General features: G+C 43.9%; 1 long non-coding RNA gene across 1 annotated transcript; it reads right to left on the bottom strand.

The window, feature by feature from the left end:
* Positions 1-15,350: 15,350 nt before the first annotated feature.
* Positions 15,351-20,136, bottom strand: LOC122653266. Its single transcript, XR_006331726.1, has 3 exons — positions 19,946-20,136; positions 19,776-19,818; positions 15,351-15,629 (listed from the first exon to the last, which is right to left on the bottom strand). It is a non-coding gene; the product is annotated as an uncharacterized LOC122653266 (long non-coding RNA).
* Positions 20,137-22,182: the final 2,046 nt, after the last annotated feature.

Genomic DNA, 22,182 nt, shown 5'->3' with positions numbered 1-22,182 from the left:
GTTAGCAGCAGGAGCCGGAGGAGTACTGGGCACAGAATCAGCTGTAGCGGCATGAGGAGGAACTGCATGCATAGGAGGGGGTACTTGTTGTCGTTCCCTAGCAATTTCTCAGAGTTGATTAGTCATGTTCTACATAAAAGTACGATGTTCTTCTTGCGTCTCTCGATGCTCCCGTTGCATGGCTTGCAATGTCAACCTTCCCCAGACTAACTGGGATTTTGAATGAAGGAAAGGAACCTGTGTCCAGTTGCCCAAACACACTGTGGAGCATCAATCCAGTGGTTGAAATCAGTGGAGAACTCCCGAGGATGTCCTTCTATATGCCTGTTAGAAGATAGGTTGCAGACCCATGCAACTGCACTACTCACAGCCTGATGTACAGCTCCAACCCCAGGTAATCTCTCTCCTACCCAAATATGTGGGGCCCACACCTATTCAGATGTGTGTCAGACCTTGGAAGGGGTGTTGGTACAATGCCCAAGTCATGGGCTTAACTCCTATGTAAGACCAAGGCCAAAACAGTAAAGCTATATTCTCTGGGCAATGCACTGGGCGATTGGCCCAAAGCCCAGAGAATTGTCCAGAGTGGCTGAAACTGCTTTATTGGACTCCAGACACCCAAGGACCATCCATACAGATCATGAACACCCTCTAGGGGTATATGGAAATTTTAGGAACCATTACCCACCCCTGGAACCATGTCGACCCCACCAGTACAGCTAGAATAGCCCAGAATGCACCTAAAAATGCATTCTTGGGGAATGAGACCTAAGGCCAAACAGGCCTTAGTCAGCCTAGCACTATAAAAAGGGAGCGACCTGCTCCCATAGTTCATTCCATGTTGCTGTAGCTGAAATAGAAAGAGAGAAAGAGGAGGAGAAGGAAGAAGAAGAGAAGGAAAGGGAAGAGAGAAGAAGGAAGGAGACTTGTGCTGCATTTGGCATTGATTCAACTTGCATACAAGCTCCAGGTAATAAACTCAACCACTGTATGTTGCTTTTCCCTATGTTTGATCTCAGATCTCTGCTCTGGTTGTAGTATCTCTGACCTGTAATGCTCAGAACACTACTGGGATGCCTTGGGAAGCTTCAGATCTTGCATGCATGATCATTGCATGCAAGATTTGATCATTTAATGACATGTTATGCTGCTGTTTTTGCAGCTGAGACTGAAGTCAGTCTTTGTGCTTGACTGCACTGCATACTTGCACCCAAAACAGGCAGTCTGGGCATGGATCTCTGCATGCAATGAGATCTTTGCATACCTTAGCATAAGATCTGTGTTATTTCATGAAAACACATGTAAAACAAGCCATGCATGCAGCCAAAGCTGGACCCATGAGCCTGAGCTCAACCTGGATAGCCTAACCCTGTGCTGTATGAACTCCCCTAGCTTCCAAATGAGAAAACCAAAGTCAAAACCAATTGGACCAGTGAATTGACCTTAATTATGGTCCATGAACATCCCATTTACATCCTTGATCAAAATTATGGCAGCCCTTGCTATAAAATCCAAGAAAATGAGCCTGAACTCGTGTCAAACAGGCTCTGGGCGATGCACTAGGCGATTGCCCAAACGCCCAGTGAAATACCAAGAGATTGCATTTGGGCTCAGATTGAGTTTCTACCTTTTGGACCCTCACCTATGGATCTAGGGCAGTATGATGAGGTGGTAAATGGCCAAAATACATCTCTTCACTTGTCCTTGCTATCATCCCTACCTCGGATGCTCAAGTGGGCCCCACAGAGCCAGGTAGTCATGCCCAGAGCTGATTTCAGCTGGGCAGTGAACCCTTGCAATGGTTTGAGGGGTTGATAGAGCCATGCATAGGTAGATTGTACTATGAAAATACCGAGGCAAGTGAGACTTATATCTCTGGATGATGCACCGGGAGATAGACGCGAAAGCCCAGTGTAAGACCCAGAGAATTCTAGGTAATACCTGTATAGATACAAAGTTAGTGTAATTAAGCCTGGACCAACTCTAGGACACTAAGGTAAATATAAACATTATTTGACACACTTTTATGATCCAATAAATTAAGTTTTGATCCCAAGCTCAAGGTGCATAGTCAACTACCGACTAGAATCGAGCTGACAGCTGAAACAGTAGGACTAAAACAAGGTGATTGAAAATACACCGTGTGTGTAAATGCAACATGGCTAACAAGTCAAGGAAATTTCAATGATGCTATTTATTTTATATCATTTATTTCAATTACTGTAAAATCTGTTAAAGTAATAATGCTTGCTTGGTGAATACTGAGATTGAACAATGAATGCTTGTATGTGAATTGCTAGACTAGATGCCGTAGCCGGCTTGGAAATGAGGCATGTGGTAGCCCATAGAACGGGATGTGGTTGACACCACTTGACTCATACTATGCCATATAGATGCATTGGGATAGAGTATCATCACCTGTACTATGCACCCTTGCCAACAGGGGTTAAGGTGTTGGATGCCTGTGAGAGTGACCATATGACAGAGAAAAAGAAAAAGAAAAGAAAAGAAATGGAAATGTTATGCACCAAAAAGGTGGTATTGAGGCTTTATACCAGAAAAAGAAATATGATATGCGAAAAGAGGATAGATGCCTCACAGGTTAACCCCAGAGGACTGGTCGGGCTGACCTTGGTGACTGATGGGGGAGCTAATCGGTCCTCTCTGACAACTCAATGGGTGTATTGCGGGAAGGGGTTAAAAGCCCGCACCAAGGATACATGTATTGGGGATTGTAGTAGCACTATCCCGCCGTAGTTGTGATGTTAGGTGGCTAATAAATAAAAGGAATTGCACATCATGTAGGACTCATATGGTTGTCCTTGCATGTGCATGCATGGTGATATTTCATTCACGGGCTCGGTGGAGCTCACACTCGGTTGTATATGTTTTTGTTAGATGATCCTGCAGGTGGGTATCTCTGTGGAGGGAGGCTCATCTCTCGAAGGCGGGCTTTGGTTGTTATGATGATATTGGTGTGGACCCGGACGGAGGTCATACCGCTAGTGCGAGTCTTTCGGTGGTGGTTGAGGAGGACCCATGAGGGGTGTGCAGCTAACTCTATTTTTTACTATGAGACTCTTTTTGTTTTTACTGGAGTTCCCTCTTTTGTACAGCTTTGTTTTGGGGCTCCGGTTGCCTTGCCCTGTTTATATTCTTTTGTAAAGCTGGGTCGAATAGAGTTGGGACTACTAATGTTCAGAGTGAGAGAGAACTAAAAACAATGTTGCTGTACATATTTGCTTTCCCTTGTTTCTTTTTTTAAAATTAATGTAAATATAGCTTTCCGCAGCACTTTATGTTTTACATCTCGTATTATTGTGGATGCGTGTGTCTGTGAATGGACTAACAGCTTCTAGATCCTTGGGGTTTGGCGGATTGCTACTGTGCAATTCGGGTCACCTACCTAATCCTCCCACGGGGTGGTTTGGGGTGTGACATGCAACATGTTGCTCATCCACGCGGCCACATCTATAATACTATTGATTGGTGGAGGTACCGGTAAGGCCGTGTTGGAGGCATCACCAGCGTTGTCCCCACGAGGGGAATAGCTCTGGTTTCTCGTGTTAACCATCGAGAACACCTATTCACGTATAAGATGCTCTTACCTGGTTAGCACATGACAAGAACAAGAACAAACAAGATTACAACTCACAAATGCATGTACCAAGGGTGCAAAGGGTAAGGAACAACACAAAAGGGTCAACGAACAAGGGAGGGGTGTAGGCCCAAAAAACTAGGCCCAAAGGTCCTTTAAAATGCAGATGGAACTATAGATGGAATCAATCCTCCTTGGTTTCGTTCATCATTCCGTTCTCAGGATAAAGGCTCAATCAATAAAATCGAGCAAAATGGAACTACAGGCGGAAGCACCCAAAGTGGTTCCATCCCTTGTTCCATCCTCAGAGTAGACAAGGAACAAAAACATTGAACGGAACGGAACATCGGACAGAGCCATGGGTCATGGTTCCGTTCCTTATTCTACCCAGTTCTAAAGTACTATTGCTCCACCAATACACTCGGCGGAGGATCGGATGGTTCTATTCGATCGTCCATTTGCAAAATTTCATATCTTTACCTAGTCTGTGAAATTTCAAATCATTTGGGGCTTTTGTTTTGGGCAAAGAACAGAGCAAAGGGGAGGTTTCACTACATCCGTTCGACCTTCCACCCCCAAGACTTGGTGAATTTGAAGCTCTACTTGGAGGTTTTCACCCCCATTCTAAGGTAAGACCCTTCTCTCTCTTTTTTTTTTCCATTTTTCCAGAATTTCTCTTGTGGTTTCCTTAGGGTTTTGACAGATTTTCCTTTCCCTTATCTTTTTTGTTTTGTTTTGGCTTTGAAAGGGGTTATTCAACTATTGATAGCCCCAACTAATACTTACCACTATTGGTTGTGCTAGGGTTGGGTAAAACCCTACCCAAAACCGAAAAACTCACTGTTTTGGGCAAAACAACCTTGCAATGTGAATACTTCTTGTTTCCCTTCTTTACACTTCACAAGTTTGTAGTTTAGACACAACTAGGCTTGTTCAAATTAATTATGTAATTTGTCTTGACTATAATTACCATTGGAGCTCAATATTTATTGCTTTGGGAGTAACTTCAAAGCATGATTACCTTTGTTGTATTTTCCTCACTATGTTCAAAATTCTGTGTTGAATGCTTTACTAGTGTCCTAGTTGAAAGTTAGGTTTTTTTCAAGGTCATGCATTACGGATTTGCTCCACCTTGACCATTAGTGTTAATGACCAGTTTGATAGGTTCACTTAGCTAAGGGGATTGTATTATCCTTATTTAAAGTTCAGTAATCCATCCTTCTATGTTGTATTGATTTAATTGTGGGTTTTTTTTTTTTTTTTTTGTCTTAACTCATTGTGTGTAGGCAAGTTGTAATCATGGTTAGAGGACGAAGGAATGCACTAGTTGTGCCACCTCCAGCTCCACCCTTTAATGCAAACAGGTTCATCTCAGTAGAGGCTGAAGGCCTATACAATGGATACTTCCATGATAGGAAGATCTTAGCAGGGAGGGATGCTGTGGCTGAGGAACTAGTGGCCTTTAAGGTGGGGCTGAAATTTGACAGGTTGGGATGGACTAATATGCTCACCACCCCTAAGTTCTACCATCCTACTCTAGTCGGGGAGTTCTACTCCAACTTGATTCTCATCCAGGAAGACGCGGTGAAGCATAGGGTCACTTCCTTCGTGAAGGGAGTACCTATGTCTTTTGATGAGGTGGAGTTGGGGGCAATTTTGGGCATATCTTTTGAAGGGGAAAGGGTCTACCATCCACTAGGGAGGGACCCTAACACATGTATGTCCAAGGAGGCCTACAAGCATTACAGTTCTTACAGATGACAAGCATGCCAACAGGGAGAACCTTACTGAGTTTGGTCCTTCATAGCGGGTTTTAACCTATATTTTCAAGACAAGCTTGGTTCCAGCCAGAGGACATACTACCGAGCCTTCTCTCATGGCAGCCTTTCGAGGGTACTCTCTCTATGTGGGCAAGCAGACTTGCCTACCCAACGCCATCATTTGGCACCTGGCGCAAGCAGTCTCGAAGCCCGATCGCAACACCACCCTACCCTACGGGCGACTGCTCACTCGAATTTTTCTTCACTACGGGGTAGACCTTGAAAATGAAGTCCCCTCGAAGAACTTTGAAGAACCGTTTGGGTTTAATGCACTACTCCGAATGCGCATCCCATATGATTCTTACAGTGATGGGGAGCCTATTGACTATGAGGGAATTCATGAGGAGGGGGATCGGGAAGAAGAGGACCAGGGTGCTAGTTTCCAGGGAGGTGGCTCTCACCCCAAACATCACAGAGGAGAAGCGTCCAGTTTGGCTATTCCTTCATAGAGCACAGGTATGAATGTTCTTCTAAATGCTATAGGACAACTGGGTCTTAACATGGCCCAGGGATTTGCACACTTTGACTTCTTGAAAAGGAGGGTGCAGGGCTCGGTGCATACATGATTTGGATGCCTATGTTTGGAAGAACCTCTACGAGCTATCTGACGACGACAACATGAAGTCCTAGACTCGAATTCGTGTCAACTCAATAGTTTCTGTCTCTTTTTTTTTTACCCAATGTTTTCGGTTAAGAACTTGATGTCAGCTGTAATTTGATATTTTATTTTGATCTTCAAGCATGATGTGATTCACTTCTTAGAGAGGTCAAAATGTAACAACAGTCGAAACTTTGGAAGTACGTATATATATATATATTTAGTTCTTATTCCCACCATTGTGCCTATTATTCGCTATTGTTCTCGGTTTGCTCCCTACCTAGTTTTCTTCCTAAGTTCTTATACATTCCAATTTTTTTCTTGGAATTTTTAAATATAGACCCTATTGTATAGAGTAGATCAGGAGTCTTCACTAGACTGTGGTCGGTGCAGAGCATCGCGCTCTGATACCATTCTATCACGCCCCCATTCCATGTAGGACTAAAGTAGTACAAAGAGGGTGATTGGGATGACACGTGTCAGCCTATTACAGTACCAAGATCACAGATACAATGTCCTAATCCACAGTCTTATACTAATATTAATCACGTTAATATCAGAAAATAAAGCATAACGAATATTATAATTTCCAAAGATCAGAGTAAATGCGGAAGCGTTAAATTAATAGTTACAAGATGTTCACGGGCTAAGTGATAAGTACTATAATTTACACATTTTCCTATGACCATCTGATAACTACAAAAGGTATAACAATCAATGTTTATGCATAGGCTCGTGGCCCTAAAAAATCAAAAGAAAAGTATAAGTCCAATGGCCACTAGGGCCCATAAGCACAGTCATCACATGGACAACCATCATCATGCTCCTCTGTCATGGTCTCCGAATCATCCACGCCAATATCATCATATCCCAAGGCCTAAACCTCGAGACTAGCAAAGTAGCCAGTATCTGCAACATAGTCTAAAAAGGTGTGTATACAGGGGTTAGCTCCACTGAGCCAGTGAGAGAGAAAAGGGGAATGCGCAAACAACAAACACATAGTTACCATTGGTTCATGATGCATGCACATGTTAGATTCATTTTTCCACTTAGCACATAAACTAAGTCAATGGTGTATGCTACATGTGACAACTCGGGAGTTACTGTTGGTTACTTATCTTATCGCCACAATGAAACCTCAATTGTCACTAGGGGGCCTATACTGGTTGAAGCTACCAAAATCAACCAGTGGCAGACCCCGATAACCATTACTACCATGACTGGCCTCTCTCACGCTCCATAGAATCCGGAGCTCTGGTTACCTAACACCTAAACCCCTATTGGTAAGGGTCGTAGCATAAGGGAACAAAGATCCTAGCCACAGATATACTATGCAAGTCCTATCATCCCGAGAGGTATTCCGGGTGCATCAACGTCCCATTCCATCTATCACCCAAGTACCAGCATGGCACGACGCACACAGACCAATATTACAGGTAATATAAACATAACTGGGGTTTCAGCACCGGTGCTTCCCGGTACCGTCATCCGATACAAGAAATAATACATTTCACAATCACATTCACATCAATCAATCAAGATTTATATAATGCAAGTATGCAATATGCTTGATAATGATACCAGTAACATGATAATAAATGATAGTATATTCAAACCCAACCAGTCACCCAAAACCCACTCACTGTTGCTTTATAGATTGTTCGATAAGCTTGGTGAGTATCGCCTCGGTGCATGCTCTCTCATACTAGTTAAGTCACCTAGGGTTATGTGAGATAAGATGTTAGAAGTTGTAGGTGGGTCCCACGAGGATCCCAAAGCAATTTCATTAACAAACACCAAAGATAGCATGAATGGAAGCAGGGGTGGAAGCAGTATCACTGGTTCCGTTCCTGGTTCCGCCCAGGCCAAGGTTCAAATACAAGGGGCAGAGCAATGGATGGAATAACAATTATGGTTCCGTTTGTGCATCTGTCCCAATCCTAAAAAAATATCGAGAGGAACGGAACATCGAATGGAGGCATTTAGGGTGGTTCTGTTGTTGGTTCCGCCCCAGCCTGAACATGAATTTTGAAGTTTCTTCCAATCCCATCTTTAACCCATGAGGTCACACAGCTCTAAGAGCTATAGAGGGGAGTCCTAGGTCTCCCTAGGGTTACAAAACACTTACTATACTTTGGTCTAGGTAGATTCCAAGCTTAAGAATCAAGTTTAGGGTTTCCAATATAGGGTTAGGTTATTTAATGGCCAACACTTAAATGGGAGAGCCTAAGAAGAGTATTATCAATAGAAGGGTGCACATTAGGCCACCCAAGGGCTGAGGTGGGTACCCCGTTAGCAACCTTGGGTTCCAAAGGAACTCTAAGCTTGAAACCGATCCAAGGGGTTTCCCAAAGTGTAATAGGAAAGAGAAAGGATGAGGAAGAGAGTGTGACTCACCTTGGGTAGGAGCCAATAAGGAGACTCCACCTCCTTCCTCCTTCTCCTTCCTTTCTCTTCTTCTCCACTCTTCAATGCCCCACTTGGTTGGTTGGTGAAGGTAGTAAATGAACAATCTAAGGCTGGGTTGTATATTTATAGTAAGTGGCTCACTTAGGGCCTGTTTGGCTTGGGTCACTTAAGTTAAAACTCCATTTAAAACCTCTAATGGGCTTATGGGCCCACCAACAACACACACAAGGTATAAGAGGTTAGGAATGGGGTCCACCATGTCCAGGGACATGATCGCGAGGTCTAAGGCACGGGGACGTGGCTCCCACACAAGAAAATAACCAAAAACAAGGAAACAATACGGGCGGAACGTCGGATAGAGGCAGTACCACTAAGTCCGTTCGTAGTTCCGCCCTTACAGTAAGGGCAGAAACTTAGTCAAAGTTCATTGGATTTTGACCCACACTTCGAGGCCACAAAGGGGAGGAACATCATGTGCATTTGGGGTTTGTATCTTACCCTAGTTTATCATGGCATAGACTCCGTGATTCCGAAGAGTTTTCCTACTGCGACACTAACCTCATTAGACAGTGAAGTATCGATAAAAGGAGACACCAGATGGGCCTTCCGATATGCCTCGCTTTTGGGACTCGGACTAGGAGGGAAGTCCACGAAATCATCATCTATAAATCTCCCCCTCTGTCGGTTAAGGAACCTTTCCTCCATTGGCAGGCCCGTACTAAAATCAACGACCTTGTAGCTGGGTTTGGCCGTCATAACGAACAGCTCACCAGCGTACATGACAGTAGAATCTACACATCATAAGGGGAAGAAAATAAATAATTAGTTCCTGGGGTGCGGGTATAACACAGCCATACAGTAGGATTTATTCGGTTCCCCATATACATGTAGGATTAAACGCTTGCCAATCCCCCAAAAGATGCATTGTGAGGGAAGGTGTAACTTTAATTCCTTATTGCACACCAGCCAACGCGCATCGCTCCCTCGCCCGAACCGGGATCTGGGCAGGGCATTTTGGGTCACTCCTAACAATCACCCCCCCAAATGCACACCCAATAACAGAGCACCCATGGCACCGGGGAGACTCGAACTCGTGACCACCTGCTCTGATACCAATTGTAGGATTAAGCGCTTGCCAATCCCCCAAAAGACATCTTGTGAGGGAAGGTGCAACTTTAATTCCTTATTACACACCAGCCAGCGTGCATCGCTCCCTTGTCAAGTATTTCTACACCAACCTCTACTTCAGCGAAGCGGAACAAGACTTGAAACTTCATTCCTATGTGAAGGGAACTCACATAGACCTTGCTCTTGATGATCTTGCTCGCATCCTTCACATTCCAAATGATGGCCCTGCATCTTTTGGACTCCAAAGAATACAAATTTTGGTGATTTGATCAACCATGAAGAGATATATTCATCCATCCTAAAACAGTTTGATCCAAATGTCGGAAGTGTTGTTGTTGGTCGCCTTCGTCTTATACCTCATGTCATCTCTTACATAGTCCAACACAACATTATTCCTAGGGGTGGTGATAGAAACAAGTGCTTTACGCCACAAGCTTATATCACTTATTGCATCTACACCAATAACCCTACCAATCTTCCTTACTTCATCATGCGATACATGGAATCTTGTACTCATCCTCATAGGAGCACTAACCTTCCCTATGGTAGGCTCCTCACTCGTATTTTTCGGGAGTACAACTTAGATCTTGATCGTGAGGAAGTGGCCCTTGTTTCCTCCTAACACATCACTCAGAATAGTTTTCACACAATAGCCATTCCTCCTCCTTCCGATGTGTTCATTGAAGAAGAAGTTTTGGGAGAAAGTGTGCCCCATCCTCCTTCTGCTCAAGAAGGGATACATGGATGAAGCCAACACTCGTATCATGGAACTTGAACTTGGACAACAACGGATTCAAGATGATGTGGCATCTCTCCATGACGATGTGAAGACCGTCTTTAACTACATGTATCTGCGCTAAGACAAGCTTCTTAACTCTATTCAAACTCTTGCTCTCAATCTTGGACATCTTTCTCTTTATACACCAGGAGCAACTCCCCAAGGAGTTCCATTGTCGTTCGCTGGTGCATCCAGTTCTATTCCACCTCTTCCACCCTTTGATCCTCCTGTTTGATATGTTTTGACCCTCTTTTTGATAATGCCAAAGGGGGAGAAGTATTTAAGTTGTAATGGATAAAGGTTTTATAATATAAATTTGATTTGCTTAGTTTAACAAATTAATATTGTTATTCTTGTCTCTTATTCCTTGCATATATTATTGCTCTCCATTATTTATATCTTTTGTGGATTATTTGTCATCATCAAAAAGGGGGAGATTGTTAGGGAAAATGTTGATCCTACACTCTATCCCTGGCCTCCAAGTCATCCCTTTGATGATATTTTGATGATAACAAATAAGACTTGGACTAATGATTGTGTTCTAAGTGTTTTAGAGTCAAAGCATAGCATCAAGTGAGGGGGAGCATATACAAGTGTTCAAAAACTATTCTCAAAGAAGATTGAAGCTTGGAAGTCAAAGTCAAACGTTTAAAAGCTTAAAGTCTTGAAGAATTGAAGACTTTCTATTGAAGACTTTCTAAGAATTATAAACATGTATTTCTTGTTGTTTCTTGAGTCACATTCGATGTAATGCACACACACACGCATGCATCCATGTAGAATGTCCCTAGGAGGTAGTTTGACCCCTAAGACATATGCCCTTTTGGGTAAGAAGACCCCAAAGTTAAGCCTTAAAGGAATTGGATAAAATTACACTGTAATTGGCCAATCTGGCATATCGGATCTCAATCCAGCATACTGGATTAATGGGTGTCTCAGAGAAACACCTCCAGTAACCCCTTTACCCATGCTGGATAAGGATCCAGCATACCGGATCCTCTCTTGGCTGTATTTTGCCCTGATCCGGCATACCGGATTCCCATCCAGCATACCGGATTACTTATAGAATGTGGGATTCTTTTCTTAATTGGATTCCTAATTGGTTCTAAGCCTCTAGCCTATAAATACCCTCTTGATTAGTGTTCTAAACACTACAACAATCATCAATCAAGAGCTCTAAGCAATCAAGCACTCCCTTGTGAGATTACTCTTTCAAGATCAAGAAGATCGAAGAAAATTCAATCTCATTCTTGCTCCCTCATTGCATACTTGCATCCAAGCTACATTGACTAAGAGGTAGCACTCATTCTACTAAGTTTTAAGGTAATCCTAAACTACTTAGTACTTTACTTAAAATTGTTGTTGCGTCCTTTTGCTCCAAATCAAGAGAAGGAGTCCTCTTGCTCATTTCTCAAGAGTAGTAATTTGAGTCCTCTTGCTCATATTTTCAAGAGTAGTTGTACTAGTTCTCTTGCTCACTCAAGATTCGTTATAGTGAATTCTCTCTAAGGTGAGAGGAGTGGACGTAGGCACATATTGGCCGAACTACTATAAATTATTTGTGTCTTTTTACATTGCTTGCCTTTACTCTTCTCTATTTTTATTCTTTGGTTTTATTTCCACATAGTTATTTTAATTTTCGAACCTACACCTATTCACCCTCCCTCTAGGTGAATTCACAATACATAAGTAAGGTAGAAAGGAGCACTTACACCATTGTAATTTCAGTGTTGATGATGTTCGCATCCATATATAATACTTGAACCTGAAAATGCTTTTGCCAAAATAGACCAAGACCGCCAAATAGATTTAAGGAGTCCACGCCAAACATACAATCCATTTTTATTCTGCTCTGTATTTTTTTAGGCTTAGTCATAGAGCACTTTGTTTCCATAAGGAAAACAAAGTCAGGCCTATCTATCCTCAGGAGGTTTTGTAATGACTGAATTGTCAGGGCCCCTCCTACTCCCTGGCAATTCCAACTCAAGGTTTTCATAATTCCCCATGGGCTGTCCCCAGCCACCATGGGGTTCTCCAGTAAAAAATGTTGGTTGGGAGAAAGGCTTTCATCTGTGATAATGGTAGGGGCAAGGTATGGTCGAGCAAGTCGTGCCCATTTCTGTTTGGTAGTTCAGTGGGATGGTGAGGGGGAGATTGAGCTGCGCGGAGTCTCTGTGGTTTGGGGTTGCGGGTAGGGGAGGCCTGGTTTGGGGTAGGGTTCAATTGGTTTGGTAATTCTTTGCCAATGGGGGAAGTGGAGCTCTCTGGGGTAATCTGGGACTGGGGGGGGGGGGGGGAGTGGGTCAGTATGCTGAACCTAAGAACTAATTATGGGCCCCAGAGTAATTTGGAGTAGTGGAGTGGTGGAAAAGGTTCGTGAGGGTATCGTGGTGTTCGAAGACATTGGGTGCATCATATTAAGAAAAGGGGTTAGGTTAATGGTTGGATGGGTGGATTGGGAAGGGATGTTCAGGTTACCACCAAGAGAACTGGGTAAGGACAGAGAGGTGGATTGAGGTTGTTCAGTGAGGGAACCGAAGGAAAGGAGGGTCAGAAGGGCCTGGACCATGTCGGGGTATTGAAAGAGGGAGGGAGGTGAGTAATGGCGTGATGATTCATTAGGGTCAGTTTAGAGGGAATGTACGTAGTAAGGGGTGAAGTGATGTACTCCTGAGGCTAGGTGTGATGGTCCAGGTAACGGCCTGATAAGGAGATATTGGAGGATACGACATCTGTGATCTGGGTCAAGATATTTGTGGTAGATGTGGACACGTGTGAGGTGGGGATAGTAGAACAAAAGGCACGCCTATGAGCAGGATTATGCAGTAATGGAGATTTATCAGCTACCTCACCTCTGGCGGCTTGACTGGGGGAATGTTGGGAGCTCCGGTGATGCTCAGTCATCCTAGCTATATTGTTCTCTAACAACAAGTCATCTGCAAGGAGAGTAGCTACATCTATCAGGTGATTATCCGGAGATTGACCACGAATGTCATGTCCGAGCATGCAGCGGTGAGTGTGGGTAGGAGTGGTAGCAGTCTCCGAGAAGATTGACAAACATTTGGATTCATCACGTCCAATGAGGCCACATACGAAGCATAGTAAGGGAAAACGTTCATATTTGATCTGAAAAACATTATGAAGACCACTCTGTCTCTTTACTAGGATGGAGGTCCACAACATGCTGATGTCGATAATCACACGAGCCTTGATAAAGTGTTGCCAGAGTCCAGCCTGGTTGCCACTGATTAGCATAATCTTCAAGGGGGTGCTGATTTTGGATGCCAGTTGCAGACCAAGCTTGAGCTCAATAAGATCAGGAGTTGTTGAGTGGAATTGAATCCAAAAAGCCACTTTCCGAAACTGCCATACCTGGTTAGACGACCATGGTGGTTCTCAAATTTGTTTAATATTTGTTTTGTTCTAATGGGGAGACTCCAACTTTAAATCTGGGGTTCCAAACCACGATTAGTCCTTCAGAGACAACCTATCATCAGTGATGGTAGCCACCCAGCACTAATCCAACTAGGGAGTTAGCCCAAAAGTTAGTGAGGCATTCTTCAGTATCATGGTCATGTAACAACTCATCCTCTTCGAGGTGCTTAGTATCAGGAGGTTCATTCAGAGAAATTTCTAGAGGGTGGGCTGGTCGAGAATAAGGGGGAAGGTAGTATGGGTGAGGAGTTGGGGTGGAGGTTCTGTCATCAGCACTAATCGATAAAAGGGCTTCAAAATTGTGTATGGATGGAGAAGGGAAAGGTCAGCAAAAGTTCACCAGAGGAGGGGGCACACTTCAAGCGGAGAAGGGTTTCTGATGGGATCAGGATCACTCACTAGGGAAAAAAGACCTTCAAGCTCATTTACATGATGAGACAAATACAAATGTCATACAATTTTGTTGACTACATTACAGAAAACATAAATCTCATCCCCCCACACCCCCCCCCCCTCCTTTTGCGATCTTACCAGCTAGTTTATAAGGTACCCATAATGTATAACTATCCACAAATGTACTTTATGTTCAATTCAAGCTTTAATAAGTTTTCGATTTACTTAGATGTTATTATTGAATTAACTTGGTTTATTCCGTCCAAATCTTAACCTATTTTACATTTCGTTTGTTGCATATATTTCTAAATGCCTGCATTGATTCAGATGTAACATCAACAGATGAGAGTATCTATAGATTTGAAATTCTATCAAAATAATTGTTTGGTTACCCTGATTTTGAAACTTGAATCTACCTAAAAAAATGTTTGGTTACCTTGATTCTAAAATCTGAATCTACCTAAAGCGGCAATAGCGATTTGCAAGAGTAACGTTCAGTTTACTACAAAATTCGGTGAGGTTTTGAGAAAATATCAATGGGGATTGAATTAAGGCCACTGCTAGAGTAAATTGCATTTGCTAACACAACTGGGCAAAGATATTCAGAAATATCAATGGGGATTGAATTGGTCTCGCTTGGGCTTTTTTGGATTCCCCCACCCCTTCTCTGTCAACAAATCAATTAGATCCCCCCCCCCCTTATTTTCGTGCTGACTTTCCATAATTCTCCACAAAGACCAGACTCTTTCCCTTCACATATCGAGATTTACGAAATATTTTTGTGCTCCCACTATAAGGCAAAATCTAAAACATCAAAGCAAAATAACAGTGTATGACAAAAGGAGACAATCAATAATTTGCTGAGAAATACAGCCGAGTACACATAACAACTATATCGGACCACCACACCCCGAGCCGCATAGCATGCTTGTCCCCACCAGTCTCTGCATTTGCTGCTGCCGACCACTTGCATTTTCCCTGCTTGTAGAAACCCCAGACCATGCAATCGATCCACCATAAGTAAAGGTTAAATGTGCAACCAAACCAAAAAAAATTAAGGTAGAGAAATAAAAAGGTTCATAAGAATTTCTAAGAAATACTGGGGATGGACTAGAGGTGAAATCGCAATTAGTAAATAAAATTGCAGAGCGACAAGATTTGACAAATCAAACGATCAAAAGCAGGAAAACGACTTGCGAGCTGAGGTCGGATATGATTTAGTTCCACCAAGTTCTGATCACACGTTGTGCCAATTGGCAAGCAAATGGTGAAGAACACCATATCTAAAAGTAAACAAAAACATAATCATAAATGCATGCTCTATTCTTCTTTCTGAAAGCCAAACAGAAACAAAGCTAGCTATTGTAGCTCCAGAATACAAAAACCAATCTAGCTCCAGGTAGGCGAAAACTCCCAAATCCTCATGATCCTCGTTAGTCTTAAACATGTCTTCTACACATACAAAAAGAACTGCACCAAAAAAATTTTGAGATTAATTAGAACCAGAAAACATGACCCAAGCCATTAGTATTCTAGGAAAAACTGTGCAAAAGAGCAATGACAAACAAATTTGGCAATAGGCTCACTAAAATATTGTCCAATTGCAATATACTATAATGTTGAGAACATTCAGAAAGGCTAAGCATTATTATATATTCAAAGCATATATATTCCACCAAAAATCATATACAATTAGATGTACTTTACATTTCAATCCTCTCCATCATGAGGGGGTGGCCAGGGATCTCCAGACCTCCATCTGACATGTGTGCTGTAGAGGATCCAAGGGCTGGTCTCTCTCTCTCTCTCTCTCTCTCTCTCTCTCTCTCTGTGTGTCTACAATCCCTTCCCATCTCTCTCTTTCTCTCTACAATCCCTTTCCATTTTTTATTCAAAAAACTATCAATTATGTTGTCTTTTGATATTATTTATATATTCTTTGCTATCTCGGCAGAAGGATCGTGCCGTTGATCAAATAAGTCCATATCAATAAAGACATCCAGAACATAAAAGCTATATCTAAATATACACATAATCTAGTGTACAACACTACAACTAATGAATTCTCCTGAACCAAAAAGGGCCATTTACCCAGTGCTGGTCCTACCTATGCATGGGCCTCGGAGGTGTGAGTTTGGAGTTGGTCCTAACTTTTTGCAATTTTGCGCAAAATGAACGCCTTCAAGCATAGTTTGAAGTCTCAATCGAGATTTTGCGAAATATTTTGGTTTTAACAATAATTGAAAAGAAACTGGTATGAATTGGAAGGAAAGTAGGGTTTCGTTCAAAATTTCGACAATTCGATCGAAATTTTAGTTTAACAAAACTGTGTATATAAAAAGGCATGGTTCCAATTTCGTGAGTTTTGAGTGTGTTCACCTGTTAGAGGGGACAAACTCAAAAAAAACCTCAGGTTGGTATTTTTTTTTTTGGCCTAATCACATACATATTTAGGTGTAACAAAGCGTTGGGGACTACCACATGCATCCACACTGATGCTTTGCAACATTTGAGCAAAATGCATGTAGGATCTAAACTTAAGAGGTACTCCCTCTTTCCCTACAAATCTCAAGCCTTCCCTGAATTCTCTATGTGGTGTTGACATAGGGTTGGAGGAATGATTTAATAGGAGTGCTTTAACCTTGGTTGTACAGTTGCACTTTACTACTTGTAACACTTGTATTCTTGTACTATTTTGACACTAAATGGTTTTTTTTTTTGTCATTCCAAATGCATATTTTAGAAAGCATATATTTTAGAAAGAATATATTATGGAAAGGATACAACAGGGTATGACATACAATAAAAACCTACTGAACGAAAGTACGAAATCAAACTACCATTTTGAGTGCATTTTTTATAATCTAAAGGTTCCAATATGTTTAGAAATGCTTAATTTAAGGTTTTCATAAAGTTTCAGACAAAAATATAACCATTTGACCACTGAAATTGCCAAATAAAATGGCCACCTCAAACTTGCAAAGTTTAGGACAAATTTCGATAGAAACCCAAAATATAATCTCAAACCTTGCCCTCTAGAAACAAACCTGGAGATTGGCCCTTACAGCCCGAACCTTTTACCAATGTTCTAAGAAATAGAGAAAAAAAAAAAACTGAAACCACAATCTAGGAAGAACAAATATACCATACAAAAGGAGGGCAAAGGCATGATATATACAAAGACAAGTTACTTCTACACTCCAAATACTAGAGAATCCCTCACTATACAAGTTACGTCTCTTCAAGTGGTTTCGTAAGCTCGATTCTGGTTGTTAAGGCCATCCGTAGCCATAGCTATGATACCAATTTAATGCAGACCAATCACAAGTGGTAACCAGTCCAAAAGAGGATCGCAACCTTCAGACTGGGAACTGAAATCAGACTCCTATCATTATTAGGACTACTTACAACTCTGCCGAATTTAGAAACAATTAACAAAGAACATTCCTACTTGAACTAGGAAAAGAAAACAAAGCAATTAATTGTGCTATTAAGCTCCCATGATTTGGAGAACTCAGCCAAAGCTGGCTGGTTCGATAAACCCATGAACCTGGTCCAATTGGGGCCCAGGTGCTTGCTGGTTCAGGTGGTCCATTCTACATCAATTGGAGGAAGAGCCAGAAGGGGGGGAGCCACTCTTCAGATCTAGAGCTTGTTAAGTCCCTGGAGCTCAATCACACTCTTGCTCTTCTACAACTCCTTGGCTAATCCTAGGATCCATGGCGACATCATGCACCAGGAATGCCATCCAAATTTGCCCTTTTTCATGCATACTCTGTCTCGAGAGGAGGACAAGCATACAATGGTGATTCTCGATTGGGATCTCGATTGTTGTCGGGTTTGTGATTTGGTTCTTGTTGGGTCTCTGGTTGAGATCCCAGTTCTCTCTTCTGTTGAAATTCAAGTGGACGAAAAGAATGGGTTTGAGGCGAAGATGAATATGCAAGTTGGTAAGAACAAGAGCTTGGTATTCTATATAAATGAGCCGCATGCCTATACAACCAGCTAATGAGGGGCTTCGACAAAGATCCTTGGGAAAGGAACAGCCTAAAAGGTTGTGCTTGATAACCAACTAATTGTGAGCATCAAGCGATTGGATGCTACAAAGACAGCGATTACAATCATAGCAAAGCATAGGGAGAGGTGATGAGAGCGAGGGGAGTTGCAAGGGAAGGGGATAGGGAAGTCAGAGCCGCAGAGGGGAGAGGGAGAGCCAAAGATGGGGTGGCTAGAGAGAGAGAGAGAGAGAGAGAGAGAGGATTAAAATTTTTTTTGGCCAATTAAGGGTCTCTTTGGTATGATTTCTATTTGTATTTATTTGACCATTTCTATTTTTCAGGTGTTTGGTATAGATTATGAACCTTATTTCAATTTATTACAAATTAGAATAAATTAAAAATCATAAATAACTAAAGAACTATTTGTGATTTGTGGCCACAAATCATTTCTTTTGATTTGTGCGTTGGACTTTAATTAACACGTGCGATAACAATTCAAATCAAGGGTATATTGGTAAATCGAATTTTTTTTATAAAAACCCTTAACTTTGTCTATAATTTTGCTTGCAATTATCTTCAACATCTCGTCTCCCCGGTGTCTCAACTGTTGCGGGAGATCAGAGACAATCTCAAGCTCTACATGAGATCAGAAGCTCACATATGCATCCATGGAATGTATCATCTTATCGAATCCTTCAACCCCCAACATGGTTACCTCTGCATCATCCATAGAGATGAACCATCTCTATGCATGATTCTACTACTAGATCTCCAATATCCGAACATAGTTGCAGGCTCTCACAACAGGAAATTACAATTCGCAGTGGCACTTCACTTCTCTTGTGGACTCAAACCATTGAGCTATTCTGGCCATCCAAGGCATGGGCAAAGGATGATACTTCAAACGTTTATCAAGGAGAAGGTAATTTGAAAAATAATGGCTGCAACAATAGAACCTCTACACAGCAAGCCTTCCTCGATGTTTCCATTGATGGAGAACTTGTGGGATGCATTGTAATTGGACTTTATGGGATTGATGTACCAATAGGCACCACCCGGATTTCCAAACTTATAAGTGGAGCTGCAGGTATCAGTTACAGAAGAAAGGAGTTTGTTAAGATCATGCCCAACTACATTCAACATGGAGGATTAAGATCATATGGTGTAGATGTGGAACTTGCAAAGAATACAAGGAGTGAATTGGCTGCAGATAGTTTTCTCAAGGAATGGGAGAAGGTGAGAAGCAAGGACACTAAGAGTCCTTCCGTTTGTACCTTGAATGTCCTCCCACAATAAGAAATGTTTGGAGAGTAGTGTGGAGAAGCATAGGACGGTACAACTGTGGTCAATGAGGGAAAGAGACCCTAAAGTGGATCTTTTGTGGAGAATATGGGTATTTGCCTTCTTTAACATAATTCCGGGGGTGAGGGGGGGGGGGGGGTGCAAAATCCGTTTAGAGAACCTTATGGGCATTTGCATTCTTTAACGAAATGGGATTGGCGGAGGGAAAGTGCAAAATCCGTTTGGTAACGTTATTGAGCCGATATCTAAAACCCCATTTAACAAACGAAACACACTAATGAATAAAATGGAAGGAGAAAAGGGACTGCAACCATACCTTATAAATTGCTCGGGTACATGAAAAACCTAACCCTAGAACCCTGCAACACAAAGAAAAAGCATTAACAACTTCCAATCAGAGAACAAAAACCCTATACCATGACGGATAAGTTGAAAACATAATAGAGGGCACAGGGGAAAAAACAAGGGAGTAGACTTTTTCTCTACCATGGATTTTGGAGGCAAGTTGGACTTGAACTTCGCTCGGATAATTCCACTGTTACCGTGCGGCCTATTGACCTTTCCACAGATGCATCTGTAATGTGATCCGTTCTTTTTGACCTTAGCCTTGTAAATGTAGGCCATACGCTTGCCGCAGTACCATGCGACCTCCTCTTTTGTGTTTACGCCCTCAATCTGGATTGTTGCGTCAAGAAATCGTCGAGCGGTCCTGCGAGTGCCGTCACCTGCAAGTGGACCAAAGGGGTCAACAGAGAGAACCGGTGTGGTCCCGGCCTAGGGCTCTCCGATGCCAAAGTTAGATCTCCTGGCGCAAACAGATGAATAGTGATTATTCAGTATGAGTTTAGATGTCCCCTATGGGGTTGTGTACCTTTGCCTTTTATAGTAGCATATGGCGGTGTAGAGAGTCCCCGTTTGATTGACGATTGTGCCGTTGAGTGGATAGAGGCCCTGGGTAACGGGGCTCTATCCTGATTGGCCATCTCCCAGCGGGAGGGAGTGTCCTGGTGGCATCAGGATCCTTGGTGGATAGATATCCGCGTGTGGTGATAACGTCCTTGGTGCTTGAATCCGTCTGGATGACGTGACCTCTAAGGGTCTAGAGTCCTGGTAGTGACATGAGTCTTAGCGATACGATCGGGGTCGTAGATGGGTGGCCCCCACCTCAGGTGCCCATGATGCTGCGCCTGGGTGAGGCCGCGCCCTGGTGAGGAGGCCGCGCCTGGGTGAGGCCGCGCCTAGGTGAGGCCGTGAGGAGGCCGCGCCTGGGTGAGGCCGCTCCTGGGTGAGGCTGTGAGGAGGCCGCGCCTGGGTGAGGCCGCGCCCCGGATGTGTGGCCGCGCCCGAGTAGTGGCCGCCCCCGAATGGTGCTGGGACTCCGGTTCGTTCCCCTTGGCTATGGGGCGGTCTATGACACGTGGCAGTCGTTGATTGGCCCTGTGAATATTGGATGTATCATTTGCCCCCCACTCTCTTGGGATAGGATGTCCAAGAGAGTAGGTGTCTTTGCATAGTGAGGGGTCCGCTGCGAATAAACTTTCCTGTGGGGTGTTTGCCCGTAAATCCACTAATGAGGTAGGAGAGGTTGGGGGTTCAAACCTTACCTCCTACACTTTTTCTTTTTGTTTTTTGTGGGTATATGTTCCTTCCTCTCCCTTCTTCTTTCACTTCTCATTTCTCTTTCTTACTTTTTGTCTCCCCTTTTGTTCTCCTTTAATTCCCCCTTTTTGTCTTTTGTCCTCTTTTTGGTGCCCACCATGTGCTTGTTTTTGGGTCACCTCCACTAGTATCCCCTTTGCTTGATTTTAGGTCCTTGTGTTTGGGTTGTGTTCTCTTGGTGCCCTTGGTGCCTTGGTTTGCTTGGAAAACTTGAGTGGTGCTTGGCTTGAGTGCCTTGGCTCTTGTGACCTCTATCCCTTGATTGTGCCTCGTGGTGTGGCTACGTCATCGCCGTGTGCTTGTTCTTCCGTGCGGTCACTTTTTTCTGAGGTACATCGATTCCAACCCCTTTTTTTTTTTTTTTTTTTTTTTTTGTAGGGCGTCTCCTCGAGGCCGCGCTTGCGGGGTGTGGCCACGGTGAGGCCGCGCCCTGCGGGTGTGGCCGCGGTGAGGCCGCGCCCGAGGCTGTGGCCGCGCCCGCGGTGAGGCCGCGCCCGTGACGGGGCCGCGCCCGCGGGGGCCGCGCCCGCGGTGAGGCCACGCCCGCGGTGAGGCCGCGCCCGAGGCTGGGGCCGCGCCCGTGGTGAGGCCGCGCCCGCGGCTGGGGCCGCGCCAGTGGTGAGGCCGCGCCCGAGGGTGAGGCCGCGCCCGCGGTGAGGCCGCGCCCGAGGCTGTGGCCGCGCCCGCGGCGGGGGCCGCGCCCGAGGCTGTGGCCGCGCCCGAGGCTGGGGCCGCGCCCGTGGTGAGGCCGCGCCCGCGGCTGGGACCGCGCCCGTGGTGAGGCCGCGCCCGCGGTGAGGCCGCGCCCGCGGGTGAGGCCGCGCCTGCGGGTGTGGCCGCCTGGCGGCGCTGGGTGGCCATGCCTGGGTGTGGTCCACGCCTTGCCGGTGATGCCGCGCCTAGGTGACCGCGGCGTGGACGTGATGGACCCTCGCTCTTCTTCCCTATTCCTCCTCTTGTATGTGATGGAGCTGCTGTTTATATTTTGCAGGTGACATTCCTTTCCTTTTTCTTGCCAACTTCAGGGAGATTGCTTTCTCGAGTAAGTAGTTCGTTCCCCTCTT

Source organism: Telopea speciosissima, chromosome 2 (assembly GCF_018873765.1).
Source record: "Telopea speciosissima isolate NSW1024214 ecotype Mountain lineage chromosome 2, Tspe_v1, whole genome shotgun sequence".
Lineage (NCBI taxonomy): Eukaryota > Viridiplantae > Streptophyta > Magnoliopsida > Proteales > Proteaceae > Telopea > Telopea speciosissima.
This window is presented reverse-complemented; position numbering and strand designations above follow the sequence as displayed.